Here is a 17,057-nt window from a genome sequence, read left to right as displayed (position 1 = left end):
ACACTGAAATGCTCTTAACAGTATAATACTATGAAGGCTTGTCATCTAACCAAGAGGTATTAAATTGACAATTATGGCTCATATTAGTAAATTTTTCTTTCAAAAATAAAATTTTGTGTGTATCCCATAAACAACTGCTAAGTTACTGAAAGTTGCTAAAAGGAGCAGAGAGCTCTGAGTGCTGGAGCAGAACTAGTGTAAGTTTAAATGTGCAGCAGGTAGTTAGACACTGTGATGAAGAAAACAGCAACATTAACTGTGATCAGACAGAGCAGCAATAAACTCTACCAGTAACAGAAACTGACTGGAGATGAGACACAACACTGACGTCAACAGGTCAACACATCAACACGTCAACACTTTAACACATGAATGGCTATTAGTGAAAAGACATCAGTAGAAGTAAATCACTTTGTAAAAACATTCTCAGATAAAAGAACAAAGTCAGTCAGTTAAAATGTTTCTGCGTAAACATGATACTGCTTTACATTTGAAAATGGGAAGGGAGGGGTAAAACATGTTATAGGGTGATAATAATAGTATATGATGAAACTATAAAAGTCCACAGTATACCCACTAGAATAAAGTACATCACTGTACACAACCACATGCACACACACATACACAATGCTGATTTGCCTTATAAATGATCTCTTACTAGAGAGTAAAAGGGGTAAGAGTTAATGAGTCCTTCACGCAGCAGTAAAGCTCCAAAGTTGGTCATTTTGAAAATCTCCCCATTCATTCTCTAAAGAATTTTTTCACCTTTTCTGTCACCATGGTTACTCGAATTGCTTAAAAACTTCATAACACATAATTCCCTATCGAGCCGCACATGTTATATGTTGTCCGGGTTTTTCTCAAAGCTGCAGGACTAGTTACTACGCGCTGAAATTTCGTTACCAAAGATTAATAAGACGAATAACTATGAAACTAGAAAATGCATTTTCTGCTGAAAATGCGTGTGAATGCTGAGAGATGAAAGAGATTGCTAAATCAATGCTGAAGAACCTGAAGCAACTGCTGAAGCAATGCTAAAGTAGCTCAAGCAATGGCTGAACATTAAGCTGGAGGCTGAATGGTATGAAATCCACTCCTGAATTTGTCTTGCAGTCTATGGGACAGTTAGAGGGTGCTCAAACCACTTGGAAGGTCACAATTCAAATTCTGTTAGCATCTGTGTTGAGGTTAACTTTGTATGAACCCGAATAAAAATGTCTACTATTATGGAAGAAATGATTTGTGAAGATCGAAATATGTGGTCGTAAGGACGAGTTACACTGATTTTTTTCAGAAAAATTTTAGTGCTTCTCCCACTATAGCAATGATGTCATCCACTCTAGCCCTGAACATCCCATTCAATAAACATCCAAAATCTGTGAAAGATATTATAAAGTTGAAAATCAAGTTTAATAACTGAAAGTCTTGTGAACATGTTAACGTTTGAATGAAGTCTGTAGCTGAAGGTATGCTGAAGTATCTGAACTTCAAAGAGGATTATGTGTTTCTGTGTCAGTTAGACAAACTGAAATTAAATGCTGAATGTTTCCTGATTACAACTCGACTGAAAATAGTTGAAAAAGCAACTCATATTAACTGATGAACAGTGCTTTGAAAAGTTATATGCCAAAATGTTAAACTGGAGAAGCTTAACTCCATTAGCTGCAAAGGACAAGTGAAACATGTTGTTGTCATGTTGTTTCCCAATATGAATACTAACATATCAGAGTTCAAAAGAGGACAAATTGTTGGTGCATGTCTTGCTGGCGCATCTGTGACCAAGACAGCAAGTCTTTGTGATGTATCAAAAGCCACGGTATCCAGGGTAATGTCAGCATACCACCAAGAAGGACGAACCACATCCAACAGGAGTAACTATGGACGCAAGAGGAAGCTGTCTGAAAGGGATGTCCGGGTGCTAACCCGGATTGTATCCAAAAAACATAAAACCACAGCTGCCCAACTCACTGCAGAATTAAATGTGCACCTCAACTCTCCTGTCAGCAGCCAGCAGCGCAAATCTTGGGCTGTGGACAATGTGAAACATGTATTGTTCTCTGATGAGTCCAACTTTACTGTCTTTCCCACATCCGGGAGAGTTACGGTGTGGAGAAGCCCCAAAGAAGCGTACCACCCAGACTGTTGCATGCCCAGAGTGAAGCATGGGGGTGGATCAGTGATGGTTTGGGCTGCAATATCATGGCATTCCCTTGGCCCAATACTTGTGCTAGATGGGCGCGTCACTGCCGAGGACTACCGAACCATTTTGGAGGACCATGTGCACCCAATGGTTCAAACATTGTATCCTGAAGGCGGTACCGTGTATCAGGATGATAATGCACCAATACACACAGCAAGACTGGTGACAGAGTGGTTTGATGAACATGAAAGTGAAGTTGAACATCTCCCATGGCCTGCACAGTCACCAGATCTAAATATTATTGAGCCACTTTGGGGTGTTTTGGAGGAGCGAGTCAGGAAACGTTTTCCTCCACCAGCATCACGTAGTGACCTGGCCACTATTCTGTAAGAATGGCTCAAAATCCCTCTGGCCACTGTGCAGGACTTGTATCTGTCATTCCCAAGACGAATTGATGCTGTATTGGCCGCAAAAGGAGGCCCTACACCATACTAATGAACTATTGTGGTCTAAAACCAGGCGTTTCAGTTTCATTGTCCATCCCCTGTATGTGTGTGTTGGAGCAGTCTGTAGCAGGATTTTGGTAGAAATGTCAGTAAAGGTTTATAAACCATACATATCAGAGAGTCTTTAATCATGTAATTTGACCTAGCTGCGTATCCTCTACCTGAACTCAGAGGTTGCCATGGTGACAATGCTGTCCATTTATCTGGCTACCTACCTGTCTTGGGTCTGTGTGTGCGTCTATCTGTCTGTGTACCTGTCTGTGTTTGTCTGCCTGTATGTGTACCTCTCTGCTTGTCTGTATTTATGTGTGTTTCTGTGTCAGTTAGAATGGCAAAATGAAATTAATTGCAGAATGCTTCCTGATTAAAACTGGACAGAAACACATTCCAGTGAAACCAGTTGAGATGTGTGTAAATCATTGCAGCAATGTCAGTAAAGTGGTTCATACACCACAGATTAGAGGCGTCTCTACTCAGGTGATTTGACCCAGATATGTGTCCCCTCCCTCCACTTAGAGGTTGCCATGATGACAATGCTGTCTCACTGATTGCCCACCTGTCTTTCTCTTTGAAAAAGGTAGCACCTGGAAAACACTGGTGAAAGGTAATCCACCAATCAGAATGAGCTCCAAAGGTAATCGACCAATAACAATGAGCTGTAAAAGTAATCCACCAATTATAATATATGTAATGTGGAGTCAGTTAGTTTTCAAGCCGAAATTAACAGCCAAATGTTTCCTGAATGATCCTGAATCTGCCAGTCTATTTAGCTGTCTACCTTTCTATGTGTCCATTTTTGTTTGTGTGTGTGGGCATGTGTGTGAATATGTGCGTGTCTCTGGTTTGTGTGTGTGTGTGTATGTGTGTGTGTGTGTGTGTGTGTGTGTGTGTGTGTGTGTAAGACAGAGAGTCTGGCTGTTGAAGCTCATACAATTCTTTGGAAGGAAGGGGTCAGCGAACCTCTCAAACTCCTGAGAGGACACTGTACACTGAACAGTACATAATATCAGAAGAATTAAAGACTCTCCTGAACACATCTATGTTGTGTTGGTGTTTCTAGAGCCAGAAATGTGGAAATACAAACGAGTTACAAAAAATGTTCAGTTCTGGTTTTCTCCTGAGATCCGCTCCTGAATTTTCTTTCTTTCTATGGGAGAGTTTGAGGGTGCTCGCATCACTTGGTGGGTCAAGTTTCAAATTCTGTTAGCCTCTTTACTAAGGTAGACACTCTGTATGAGACAGGATGACTTTGTCTACTAGTGAGCAAGAAATTATTTGTGAAGTCTGAAATATGTCGCCATAAGTCGAATTACAAAAAAGATTTTCTGAAAAATTTTTGAGCTTCTTCAACTCTAGCAATGATGTCATCCACTCCAGCCCCGAACATTCCGTGCAATACACACCCATTATAGAGTCGAAACTGTAATTGAAAAAGCATAAAACTAAAACTGTGATAATTCATAATCTGCACAAGATATTATAAAGCTAAGTGCTAGTTTAAAAGCTGAAAGTCTTCTGTACATTTTAAAGTTTGAATGAAGTCTGTAGTTGAAAGTATGCTGAAGTAGTTGAAGCTCAAAGAGGCTGAAGCTTTCAAGGATTTGAACAGTCTCTCCATTCATTTGAACTTATTATTATTAGTGTGCCTCAGCATTCACACTAATAAGTATGCAAAATAATAATATATGCCTTCAATGCTATTGCGTCGCAGGCACATAAGTATGCATAATTATAATAATATATGGCTCTTTGAGGGACAGGTGGATGAGCATATGCTTGACACAAACCGGCATGCATTGAAGTCAGTGACACATATGCCTTTACTCTTTGACCATTTTTGGATTAGCTGGGAGTTAGGGGCGGAGTCAGGTACTGCCAATATGGCAACTGTGTGGCAGCTCACTCAGAGCTTCTAAACCGCTCTTCAGAAACCTGTGGGTCACGGAGGCTACGTCAGGGCAGATGTGGCTCAAGAGGTAGAGTGGGTCGTCCACTAATTAGAAGATCGGTGGTTCGATCCCCAGATCCTCCATGCCGCATGTCGAAGTATCTTTGGGCAAGATACTGAACCACACATTCCCCTGGATGGCTGTTCCATCAGTGAATGTGAGTGAATGGGTAAATGTGGCCAGTATTGTCAAGTGCTTTGAGTGGTCAAAAAGACTAAAAAAGCACTATATACTGTAAGTGCAAGTCCATTTAACATTTACATCCATCTTTATTTACAATCTATTGTGAAAACATGTTCTTAAATATGTTTGCAAATTTATTATAAGTCATAAACTGAAATCTGTCTTTTACCAAAGTCTTCAGATCCTTTGTTGTGGCTCTAAACTGTGGTCAGGTTGATTATCTTTAAAGATCCCTGAGATGAGTCTGATGACATGAGTTCACCTGTGGTAAACTAAACTGAGTGGGGTTTGTTTAGAAAGGCTCACACCTGTGTGTATAAGGTCCCACAGTTAAAAAACTAAGCCATGAAGTCCAAGGATCAAGACAAGGATATAAAACATTTCTAAAGCTGCGAGTGGCTTCAGTAACTGTGATATGGAAGAAGGCCTGAACCAGGACTCGTCTTAGATTTGGCCTGACCGAAATGAGTAACTGGGTAAGAAGGGCCTTAGCCAGGGAGGTGACCAAGAACGGTCAACAAGGCTTCCATGCAGAGCAGGAGAACCTGCCTGAAGGACGACCGTCTCAGCAGCTATCCATCAGAGACCTAAGGGCTGCACTTCACTGACACTTCATTCAAATATCTAACACCATACAAATCTCTGCTGTCTCACAACACATACTGCCATATTGGAAATCTATAGCGTAAAGTAGAGCTTTGCAATTAATTGAATTTTATTTTCGATTATGATTTTGGCCAACGATTATAAAAACAAGATAATCGAGAGATTATCACTGTCCCTAAGACACAGTTATCCAGCCTGATGTACTGTTGTCGTCTTGTCAGGTAATCCACAATCCAGGACGTGAAGCAGGGATCCACCCCCATCCCTTCCAGCTTGTGTTTAAGAATGGGGGGTTGGATGGTGTTAAATGCACTTGTGAAATCAAAGAACATAATTCTCATCTAACCACCTGGCTCATCCAAGTAAGAATGGGCCCGGTTGAGCATGTAAAGGATGGCATCATCCACTCCAATATGTTCTTTGTAGACAAACTGTAAGGGGTCAAGTGCATGTTCAACCTGTGGCCTCAAAAGGTGGGGAAGCAGCCGCTCCAGGGTCTTCATGATGTGTGATGTGAGGGCCACCGGTCTATAGTCATTTATCTCAGCCGGTCGTCTTACTTTAGGTACCAGAACAAGACATGCTGTTTTCCACAGACTGGGAACCTCCCTGTTTATATGTTTAAGTTAAAGATCTTCTGGAGAGGCTCAGCCAGCTGGGCTGCACAGTCCTTTAACAGCCTCGGACACACACCACCTGGGCCTGTTGCTTGACGCAGCTTCTTGAGCTCCGCCCTCACCTCCTCCGCTGTTAAGAACAGGAGACTTGACCCCAGCGTGGAGGGAGTTGCAGCTGCAGTGTCAGGTTGTGGAGAAGATGCCGTAGGAAAAGCTGCAGCTGAAGCAATGCGAGAGAGAACAGGTGAGGCTGTGTCAAACCTATTGTAGAACAGGTTGAACTCATTGGCCTTGTCCACATTACCTGATGTTGCCTGGCTCTTCTTCTCTTCATAGCCAGTGCTGCAGCTTCCTCTCTACTTTCTTTTTGTAGTCCTCCTTTGCCTATTCAGCTCATGTTGCACACACCTGAGCTTCTCCCTGTCTCCATACCTGAGGGCCTCCTTTTTCTGGTTGAGGAGGGTCTTGTTGTTACTGGTGATCCATGGTTTTTGTTTGGAAAGCAACCAGTCTTTGCTGGTATTACAGTGTCCATACAGAACTTAATATATTCTGTGGTACATTCAACAATTCTATCAAAGTAAGGGTCCTTGATTTTATCATTTTCCTGTGACTCCAACAGGACATTCCAATCTGTGCACTCAAAACAGTCTTTTAGCGACTCACTAGCCTCCGGGATCCAGTTCCTGAATGGGCGGGTGGTTGCAGCCTGCCTCAGTACACAGCGCTTGTAGGAAGGCTGAAGAAAAACCAGATTATGATCTGATCTGCCAGGTGGTGGTAGAGCTGAAGCAGTGGCCTCCTTGACATTTGCATACAACAGATCAAGTTTCTTTCAACATACTGAGTGAAGCCAGACTGGTGAAAGGTGAGAGTGACATGGTTAAAATCCCCTGATATTGCAATGAATGCATCAGGGTGCTGGGTACTCTCGCAACAAGCTCGTGGATGACGCGACTGCAGGCTGAGCTCGTGGTTGAATGTAAACAACAATGGCGATGATGTGTGAGAACTCCCTCTGTATATAGTACGGTCTAAGAGCAACTGCCAATAGTTCAATATCCCAACAGCAGATCTTCTCCGTCACTGTGATGTGACCAGGGTTGAGACAGAGAGCACAAAAAGTGAAGCGTCACAGCAAGTTTATCCATGTATAGAAACAGTAACGGAATATGCTGGCAGATGAATTGGTTCAGAAAAGAGACAGCGTCAGAACACACTGACTGCCTCGCTTGTGTCGCTGCTACTGCAGCTCTAAAATAATGCCCTTCACTTGTTAAATTATTAACATATTATAATTATAACCAACATTGGGTATCTGCTATGACCATCTAGTACATGTGGTCTTCTCTCTATGCAGTTGATAAAATAATAATTTTCATGAGCTTCTTGACTACCTCAGTGACCTCTGCCAGGGTTATGGATGAGACTTCCCCTGAGTCTTCAGACTCTGCCTCCTCAACAGAGACGTGTTAGCCAGGTTCAGGAGTTCTTCAAAGTATTCTTTACAACCACCCAATGACATCTCCAGGTCTGGGTCAAGCCCTGTTTACCCTTCCTGAGTTGCCGAATGGTTTGCCAGAACTTCCTTGAAGCCAAACAAAAGTCCTGCTCCATAGCCTCTCTGAACTTCCCCCACACCTCTTTCTTCAGCTTGATGGTTTCCCTAACGTCCATCAGCAGGTTCTTAGGTTGCTGCATGACAGGCACCAACAACCTTGAGGCCACAGCTCCAAATCACTGCTTCTGCAATGGAAGCTTTGAACACGGTCCACTTGGACTCCATGTCCCCAACCTCCCCAGGGATGCCCAGCTATTGTTGAGGCGCTTAGGAGTCCAAGGAGGAGTCTAGAGGAGTTTAAGACCTCATGAACAGGGGTTTCCACGAAACCAGTTCCAGCATACCCTCACTACACGCATGGGTTTACCAGGTCTGTCCGGAAGCCTTCCCCACCATCTGCTCCAACTCACGACCAGGTGGTGATCAGTTGGCAGCTCTGTCACTCTCTTCACCTGAGTGTCCAAACTACAGCTGCACATCTGATGATATGACCACAAAGTCGATAATCAAGCTTTCTGGTAGATTCTCTGGTACTGAGTACGCTTATAAGCTATGTTCGAACATGGTGTTCGTTATAGCCAAACATGACTAGCACAAAAGTCCAATAACAAAGCACCACTCAGGGAGGTCGTTCCTCCAAATCACGCCCCTTCAGATTTCTCCCTAGGCGGACCTCTTTCCAGGACACCACGCAGAAACTCCAAGATGGTCTGGTACTCTGCACTGTTGTTTAGTGCGTAAGCACACACAATAGTCAGAGACTTCCCCTCAGTGACCCTCAGCCACCCTCAAGCAACCCTCTCGTTCCAACAGGAGCTTGTGAGTAACCACACACCCACCCGGCACCTGTCACCCTGGGCAACTCCAGAAAGGAGAGAGTCAAGCCCCTCTGCAGGAATTTGGTTCCAGAGCCCCTGATATGCATGGAGGTGAGCCCAACTATATCCAGTGCTATCGCTCAACCTCCCGCAACAGCTAAGGCTCCTTCCACGCCAGAGAGGTGACATCCATGTCCCGAGGACCAGCCTATGACACCAGGAGTACACATGCCTAGGTTCCTGCCTTCACATGCTACCCAGTCGGCATCGCACCACGCCCGAGATTCCGTCCTCGTGGTTGGTGGGTCTGCAAGACAGAGGCTCCATATAGGTCTTTCTGGCTGTATACGACCGGGTCCCATGGGGCAAGGCCCGGCCACCAGACGCTTGCCAGCGGGCTCACCTCCCAGGTCTGGCTCCAAGAGGGGGCCCCGTTTTCCCTATTCCAGGCGAGGTACTGCAACTGCTCTTCATTCCGGGTTTTATGAATTGCTCTTCTTGCGTCTGGCCCCTCCCCTGGGACCAATTTGACTTGGGAGACCCTGCCCGGGACAACACTGCTCCCAGGGTCATACAAGCAGAAATGTGTGTTTGCAAATTAACTCATGGCAAAATTGTGTAATTGTTTTTTGTTTTTTCCGATGGGTATGACACAACTGGAACAACAATTAAAAGCATCTGGTGAGATAATCATTGTTGCACTGTGGTTGGTCACTCCCTTATTTAAACAGATGCTTTGACAGTTATCAAATCATGATGAATCACGATGGCAGATTTACTCGTTTTGGAGGAACAATACGCGCGTATCAGACGTGAGCGCGTTTTCAGAGACCGCAGGGATCTCCAGATTGCTGGGTTTCCAAATTTGGTTGGAGCAATTGATTGCACTCATGTGCGTCTGAAGGCACCATCCATGAATGATTACACATTCATCAATTGCAAAAACTATCACTCTATAAATGTACAGGTGATTTGTGATGCCAAGCTATCACTTTTAAACGTGGTGGCCAGGTGGCCGGGGGGGACACGATTGCCTTCACGATTCTTTTATTTTTCAAAACAGCTATGTTGGCGCGCGGCTGCAGGAGGGCGCACTGCAGAGCCAAAGTCATCCCGTTACCCTCTTCCACACAGCGGTTTTATGAGCTCGTTTGATCCCACTCTTCAGACTGCCAAAAAGCACATCCTTATTTTGCGCCACCTCGGATGTCAGGATGTCGATCTCCCTCTCTGAAAAGTTTCGTTTTTTGCCAGTAACGCTTCTCTCCACGTTTGACCTTAGTGGGCGAGGCCTCCGAACCAGGAATATTTAAGGGCGTAACATGTTAATGACGATCGAATTCAGCCGCCGCATTTATCAAGACCCGATCATTCGTATGCTGGGATTGCTCAGATACGAATGTTTCATGAATCACACGTGGATCCTATCGTACGACCAATTCTGCGCTCAGATCTGCGCCTGTTTTCACGCAAGATTGATAAATGAGGGCCCATGAGAGTAAATACAAAGGATACACCACAAGGTGCAAACCATTAATCAGCCTCAAAAATAGAAACGCCAGAATTGCATTTGCCAAAAAACACCTGGAGAAGCCAGCCCAGTTCTGGAACTGCATTCTTTGGACAGTTGAGACTAAGATCAACCTGTACCAGAATGATGGGAAGAAGAAAGTTTGGAGAAGAATTGGAACAGCTCATGATCCAAAGCACACCACATCTTCTGTAAAACATGGTGGAGGCAGTGTGATGGCATGGGCATGCATGGCTTCCAATGGCACTGGGTCACTTGTGTTTATTGATGATGTGACAAAAGACAGAAGCAGCCAGATGAATTCTGAAGTGTATAGGGATATACTTTCTGCTCAGATTCAGCCAAATGCAGCAAAGTTGATTGGACGGCGCTTCACAGTACAGATGGACAATGATCCAAAACATACTGCAAAAGCAACCCAGGTGTTTTTTAAAGCAAATAAGTGGAATATTCTGCAATGGCCGAGTCAATCACCAGATCTCAACCCAATTGACCATGCATTTCACTTGCTCAAGACAAAACTTAAGGCAGAAAGACCCACAAACAAGCAATAACTGAAGACAGCTGCAGTAAAGGCCTGGCAAAGCATCACAAAGGAGGAAACCCAGCGTTTGGTGATGTCCATGGGTTCCAGACTTCAGGCAGTCATTGCCTGCAAAGGATTCTCGAGAAAATATCGAAAAGTAACATTTTACTTAGGGTTATGTTTATTTGTCCAATTACTTTTGAGCCCCTGAAATGAGGAGCGTTTGTATAAAAATAGCTACAATTCCTACATGTTTAATCATATATTTTTGTTCAACCCCTTGAATTAAACCTTAAAGTCTGCACTTCAATTCCGTTGTAGTTGTTTCATTTCAAATCCAATGTGGTGGCATGCAGAGCCCAAATCATGAAGATTGTGTCACTGTCCAAATATTTCTGGGCCTAACTGTAAGTGATGCTGCCACTAAACAGCTGGTCAATATTTTATTTCTCACATGACAAGGAACAATGTTAAGTAAGCAAAGCCGTGAAATGAGGGTCCGACTCTGCAGCAGGGTAAAAAGAAAATATTTCATATTATAAAAAATATCATATATTGCAATATTTGATATTATCCAATATTGGCCCAAGCCTGGTCATCACAGTGAGATCTGGTATTGGTAATGTTTGTAAGGTTTTATTATTTGTTTTTGTTTTTTTTTACTGATTATAACTAATGACACTAAAAAGACATAGATGAATTTTGACCGATTTCTTCACCAATACTGACCTGTGATTTAAAGGGGACACATTATGCCCCTTTTCAACAAGTTTAAATAAGTCTCAGAGGTCCCGAAAACATGTCTTTGAAGATTCTTGATAAAAAATCCACTCTGATCCTATATTTCAGCATGCCTGTAATCTCCTCTGTTTTAGCCCTGTTCAGAACAGGCTGTTTCTGTGTCTGTAGCTTTAAATGCAAATGAACTGTGCCTGACCACGCCCCTCTCCGAAAGGGGATGCAGCTTGGGCTTCTGGCACCATGCTCTAATGTTTGCTGACTACGGTACTTAACGGTTGAGAGGAACACACCAGTACGTTTTGTTTCTTTGTAAAAACATATAGTTTCAATCTAAAAAGATGTTAAACAGTCTTGTTTTACTTCAGTGTACATAATTTTAGGTGGTGGTGGTGGGACCAACTAGACGAAACACTGGTGAAAGGAGGTTCCCACCTGATGACCCCAAAGACATGTTAGTTATCACTGCTCATTAGTCTGTATAGCTAAATTAATAGTTATCATAGGACATGTTAAGCTTAGGGAGCTATTCACTGAGTCTGGTCCATTTTCTGTAGCACAAGCTTTGTGTTTATCTTAAATTCAATGGTAATAACACACCCTCAAATAAATTAGTTTAGCTGCTCTTTGATTAGTAAAATTATTCTATCAGCAGATAGTGTGCATATAATATACGAATTCAGAGGAGTCATTTCTTTAGAAACAATCAAGCATTTATTTACATATAATGAGACACTTATAATCAGTAATAATAAAAAAAAAAAATGTAGGATTCAGTGGATCCATATAAAAAATTGTGAGACAACACAGATATATATTTGCAAGACTAAATGCTCTGTCCAGTTGTTTTAGTCGGTACAGGTATCTAGCCTATAGGAGCTTTGTGAGCTGGTGCTGGGGCTTCCTTGGTCGCAGAATCTGGGTCGTCATTCCAGCCTGCGTAGTCCTACGCATCCATGCCGAGTTTCCTGACGCCACAGGCCAGTACGTGTCTTTTAGACTTATGACCTCCTCCTTCTCAGGCCGCTCGAACGGTGCAGTGAGATCCTCTGGGATGGGGATGGCCAAAGCAGCTTTTTGAAATATGAGGTCCACCACATACCCAAAGATTTTGTTTAGATTTTTTTTTTTTTTTTTTTTTTTTTTTACAAAACAATGTATGAAAGTCTGTTTCTAACTACCTCCTGACATTTTCTTTACTGTATTTTGTTGTTGGTGGAACTGTCATAACATTATACGTGCAATACTTAATACATGTGTACAAAACATTTTTTGGTTGAAAAATAAATAATTTAACACTTTGTCAGCTCAGTCTTAACTGGTGTAGCTCTGCATTCTCCCTTCATGGCTTTGGAAATTGGACCTTGAAGAGTGGTTCACCTTCTTTTGTTTGGGCTTGTGGTTGGTCAGCATTTTCATTGTAGTACATGGCAGCCAGGTAGAGTCTGGAGGTACAGTTAAGAGAAAAACAAAGATGTTAATATTGACAGAAACCTTAAACTACACACTCACAAGGTCTAAGTAGCCACAGCTTTATTTACCTGCACAGCATTCTAAGGCTGATAAATGACTGTTAGGTTTATCGAAAGTAGATGCACTTCAGGTGGCTACAGACCTGTACTTCTGATGTGAAGAGTCCTCAATGATAACTGTGTGCCTACAGTATGCGTCTCCAGTGGGTCAGTCTGGCATGCAACATCCCTTGTTGCAGGAAGCTGTATAGATGCACTTGATGTGCTGGCCTGAATAGAGGAAACAGAGGTTACACCAACATCTCCTCAAATGTGTAGTTATGGCAACAAAATGCTGCAAATAGCTCACTATATGTGCAAAATGCAAAAAATGTGTATTATAGATTATCCACTTTCACATATTCCCTGTAACTCTGCACTTATCTAGATATTCCCTACAGGCACTGCATCTGTAAACATGATATAAACTTTAAAACGGCCATCATAAGGCATGACTCTCAATACTAACTTTCAAAGCACCAACTAACAAGTCCAGACACCTATGCTAATCACTGCAAAGCCTATGTTTAGTCTGAATTTTACCGGCTTGACTTTAAAGACAGCTCCAATGCCTTTCAAGTGTGATAAAGCTTGCAGGGTGGCTCTAATCAACGTCACACAGCGATACCAAGTAGCAGAATTGCATACAATCTGTACCCGGCTATACCCGGCTGTGTGGACAAGGCAAAATGTTAGCCACATTAGCTGCCATGCTAACAACACATGCAACAGGCTCCCGTGTACATACAGTAAAGCAACATAAAATGGTAAAACTTACAACTCCCAAGTTTGAAGTTGGGTCTCGGACAGTCGGTGCTGATCCGTGCTTTATCTTCAGAATGTAGCGAATCCCGCATTGTACTGGCCCTCCTGGAGAAAGTAGTCCAAAGTGAAATGAAGTATTGTAGCGGATACATTTCCATCAAAAATAAAATAAAACAAATCCACTGGGTCTTCAGATCCTCAGACGTAGGGGGTAAAAAGACTTCTGTGTTGGTTTGTACAGTCAACAACCGAGCAACTAGCTTGCTTCGCTCGTAGCTTCGACATAGTTTTACCGGAGCCGGTGATGTGAGGGAATAAACGATAGCGGCTGCAATCATTGATTTACAGATTTTCAGCAGGTTGATTATGTGATTTTTTTATGGTAAAAACGTAAATTCAAAAGATTTTAAATATAATAATTTAATATAAACCGAATATATTGAGCCAGGCTGCACTAATTACTAAGATAACAATTCCACAGAAAACAATGCATGTATGAGGTGGGTCATGATACAAAGCAGGGGTATTGGGTAATTAGCAGGAGTTAATCTACAGAACTACACCAGTGACTGCAGCTACTGTACTATCACTAATTAAGCTCCATTAGAGAGACAGTTGGATACCTAGTGTCTCTCGCCCTCATATACAACATAAAGGGTTAATCAGAGTCTGTGCCACTGGAGTTACAGCAGTTACAGCACGAAAAACCCCCCATCCTTTCTTCATCCTCCTCTCAACATCCTCTTCCTCCTCCTCACTATCACTTCTTCCTCCTCTGTCTCCCTACTGCACTCCCCTTTCTCCTCATTCAGCTGGAGACTGAGCCCCACACACACAAACACACACACACAGCCTGTATGAACCTGCATGATCAACATTGATGCAAACTGAGATTTGATTATGCATGAGCATATGCAGGCCTGCACACATACACACACACACACATATATATACACACACACACACACACACACACACCACAATACGGTATAATGTAAGAACATGCAGGATATACAAAGAATGTGTATTTGTGTGTGTGTGTGTGTGTGTGTGTGTGTGTGTGTGTGTGTGTGTGTGTGTGTGACAGACAGTTTCACCATTAGTGTGTTTAGGTATGTGTACCATTAGCACTATAGATTACACACAACAACTGCTCCATTAGTGTGCGCACACACACACACACACACACACACACACACACACACACAGACACAATGACAGGTTTTTATGATGCTATGTCATCAACAATGATCTGCACCCCTAATGTGCCTTCACATACAAGTGGTAACTGTGTGCAGTTGTCATTTTTCATCCTGAATGCCCTCCCCTCCTCCCCAGTATTATCACTAGCGATGGGAATCGACAACCGGTCCCAGTTGAGAACTGGTTCCACCTGGTACGATGCATCAACATCATTTGACTTTATGCTTAGCGATTGCCTTATCGTTGCCTTCCACTTAATTCCGCGTGCCTTGCAAAACAATGTTGTCACGCTTTCGAACGACAACGAAGGATTCGAGGAAGTGTGGCTTAATTTCAAAACAAACATGAAACGTTTGTAGATGAATCAGGGCATTAAATATCAGGAATGCCATGTGTTTGACGCTCTACAGCTCCGGGTGCTTCCCAGTCTCAGCAGAAAAGTGACGGTACGTATTTGTGATGTGTCGGTCGCGAACGAGCTGGCTTCTTTTTATTTTGGAAATTAATACAAGGCACACCTAAAGAGTTAGACAACACCCCCTCCTCGAGGGATTGAGCAACTACAGAACAGTTATCTATCTTGTTCAGTAATCAGAGACTCATAATAAAATTTGCCTACTTTTTTCCAGACAGAAAATCCACAGGAATTGATAAGGGAATCGATAAAGAATCGGATCGATAAGCAGAATCGATAATGGCATTGATATCAATAAAATCGTATCAATTCCCATCCCTAAATATCACTCTCAGTTATTACCAGAATCACTTTATGGCTGCTGAGATAACAGAGCAGCAGTTCATTACCAGCACTGAAACAGCAGCTCCATCATCAGGCAGGAGAGGTCCACTGAGACGACACAGCTCTGTGATGCATTAGAACTGCTTTAGGACTACACAGTGACAGACAAACCAAAGCAACACAATGATGAATTTGTTCAGTGATAACACAAATGGACCCTTTACTAAAGTCCCCAGTGAGTGTCCGAACCCACAGAGCCTCACTGCTACACCATCATCTCCCACAGACACTGAAGGTAGTGAAAGGTCACTACCTGAACTTGACCCACAGTCATTAAGAATGTTAGTGTGACACTTACAGATGTGGTGTTTGAAAAAAACTGGAATAAAAAAATTAAAAAAGACTTGACACTGTCCCTAACATCAGAGGGTGTATGATAGTTGGAAGTATGGGACAGAAACTACTGCCTCATGGTGGAACTACAGCTGAGACAAAGCCTGATGTTCTGTCCAACTAATATTATTTTCTTTGCTCATTTTTTTCCCATTAATCAATCAATTGTTTGGTCTGTAAAAGTTAGAAAATAATTTTAAAAAGCCCCATCACAATTTCAGAGATCAAGTTGATATATTTAAAATGTTTGTATCAGAGATATTAACAAATAGGTTAGATGCTGTGAATTTTGTCATTTTTTTCTTTTAAAATAAATAATTTCACCAACTAACTGAATTTTTTAAAGAAATACATGATCAAATATTGTTATTTCTGTAATTGAACTGTTGACGTCACCGGTACTTAAAAACCTTCACATCTTGAAGGTAAAATGAAAGAAACTTTAATGAAGATCAGAGGAACACAGCGGCAGACTGGTGGTTGGAGTCAGTAGCGGATTATGGAGCATATAAACAACCATCACCTCAAACTCCACACAGACAGACGCCTCTCTCCGGTTCTCACCTACTTCACAGCTGTGACGATCAATGAGCTCCAGTGCCCCGGGGAAGCTGCGGCCGGGCGGGGCCCCGTGTCCGGACTAGGTCCCTGAGCCTCGCTGCTTCTAGTGATTCAATCCTCCGCTCTTGACCTTCCCGCTGCAGCGCCTGTCCACATTCCGGTCTCCCTCCTTTCAGCTGCAGCCGAAGCCTCCGTTAATCCAACCAAGCCGGAGGAGGGGAACCTCGGGCACTCGTCTATTGACACACGGTTTGTTAAGTGCGCAGCGGCGGCGTCGATGCGGTTCGCCGTCCCTTGCTCTCCCCGCCTATCTGTGACGCTCCTCCCGGCGCTGTGCCGAATCAAGCCGAGCCGTGCAGGCGTGTACAGGAACCCGACAGGATAACACATACTCAAAGACTAAACACGCCCGGCCAGCAAGCCACGCGCAAACAGGACCCGCCCTCTACCGTAATACTTAGAAGAGCCAGCCACAAGAAAACCAGCCACTGCCTGACTTGCAGGTAGTCTCTACGTCATCAAGCCTCCGGCACCACCTGTGCAAACACATTTGGTGAGCCCTGCTCCATCTCTCTACAGCTGGTTCATTATGAATGAACTGATTTTATTAGTGAGGTGATGCTGAAGCACGTGGGTGGGAAACCTCTGGCCCAACATATACCTGGGTCCTCGCCCGAGTCTGGCCCATATACTTCCACATTTGGGCAGAG

General features: G+C 43.2%; 1 protein-coding gene across 2 annotated transcripts in view; it reads right to left on the bottom strand.

Moving 5' to 3' along the window:
• The window catches only part of dok4 (docking protein 4), a 114,222-nt gene extending 97,462 nt beyond the window's left edge, over positions 1-16,760 (bottom strand). Inside the window, exon 1 of one of the 2 annotated variants that reach the window (XM_056382563.1) lies at positions 16,355-16,760. The gene's annotated coding sequence lies outside the window, so the exon portion shown is untranslated. Of the gene's footprint in view, positions 1-16,350 lie in introns of both variants that reach the window. The other variant, XM_056382554.1, reaches the window with a different exon arrangement.
• Positions 16,761-17,057: the final 297 nt, after the last annotated feature.

Source organism: Seriola aureovittata, chromosome 1 (genome assembly GCF_021018895.1).
Source record: "Seriola aureovittata isolate HTS-2021-v1 ecotype China chromosome 1, ASM2101889v1, whole genome shotgun sequence".
In the NCBI taxonomy this organism is placed as follows: Eukaryota; Metazoa; Chordata; class Actinopteri; order Carangiformes; family Carangidae; genus Seriola; species Seriola aureovittata.
This window is presented reverse-complemented; position numbering and strand designations above follow the sequence as displayed.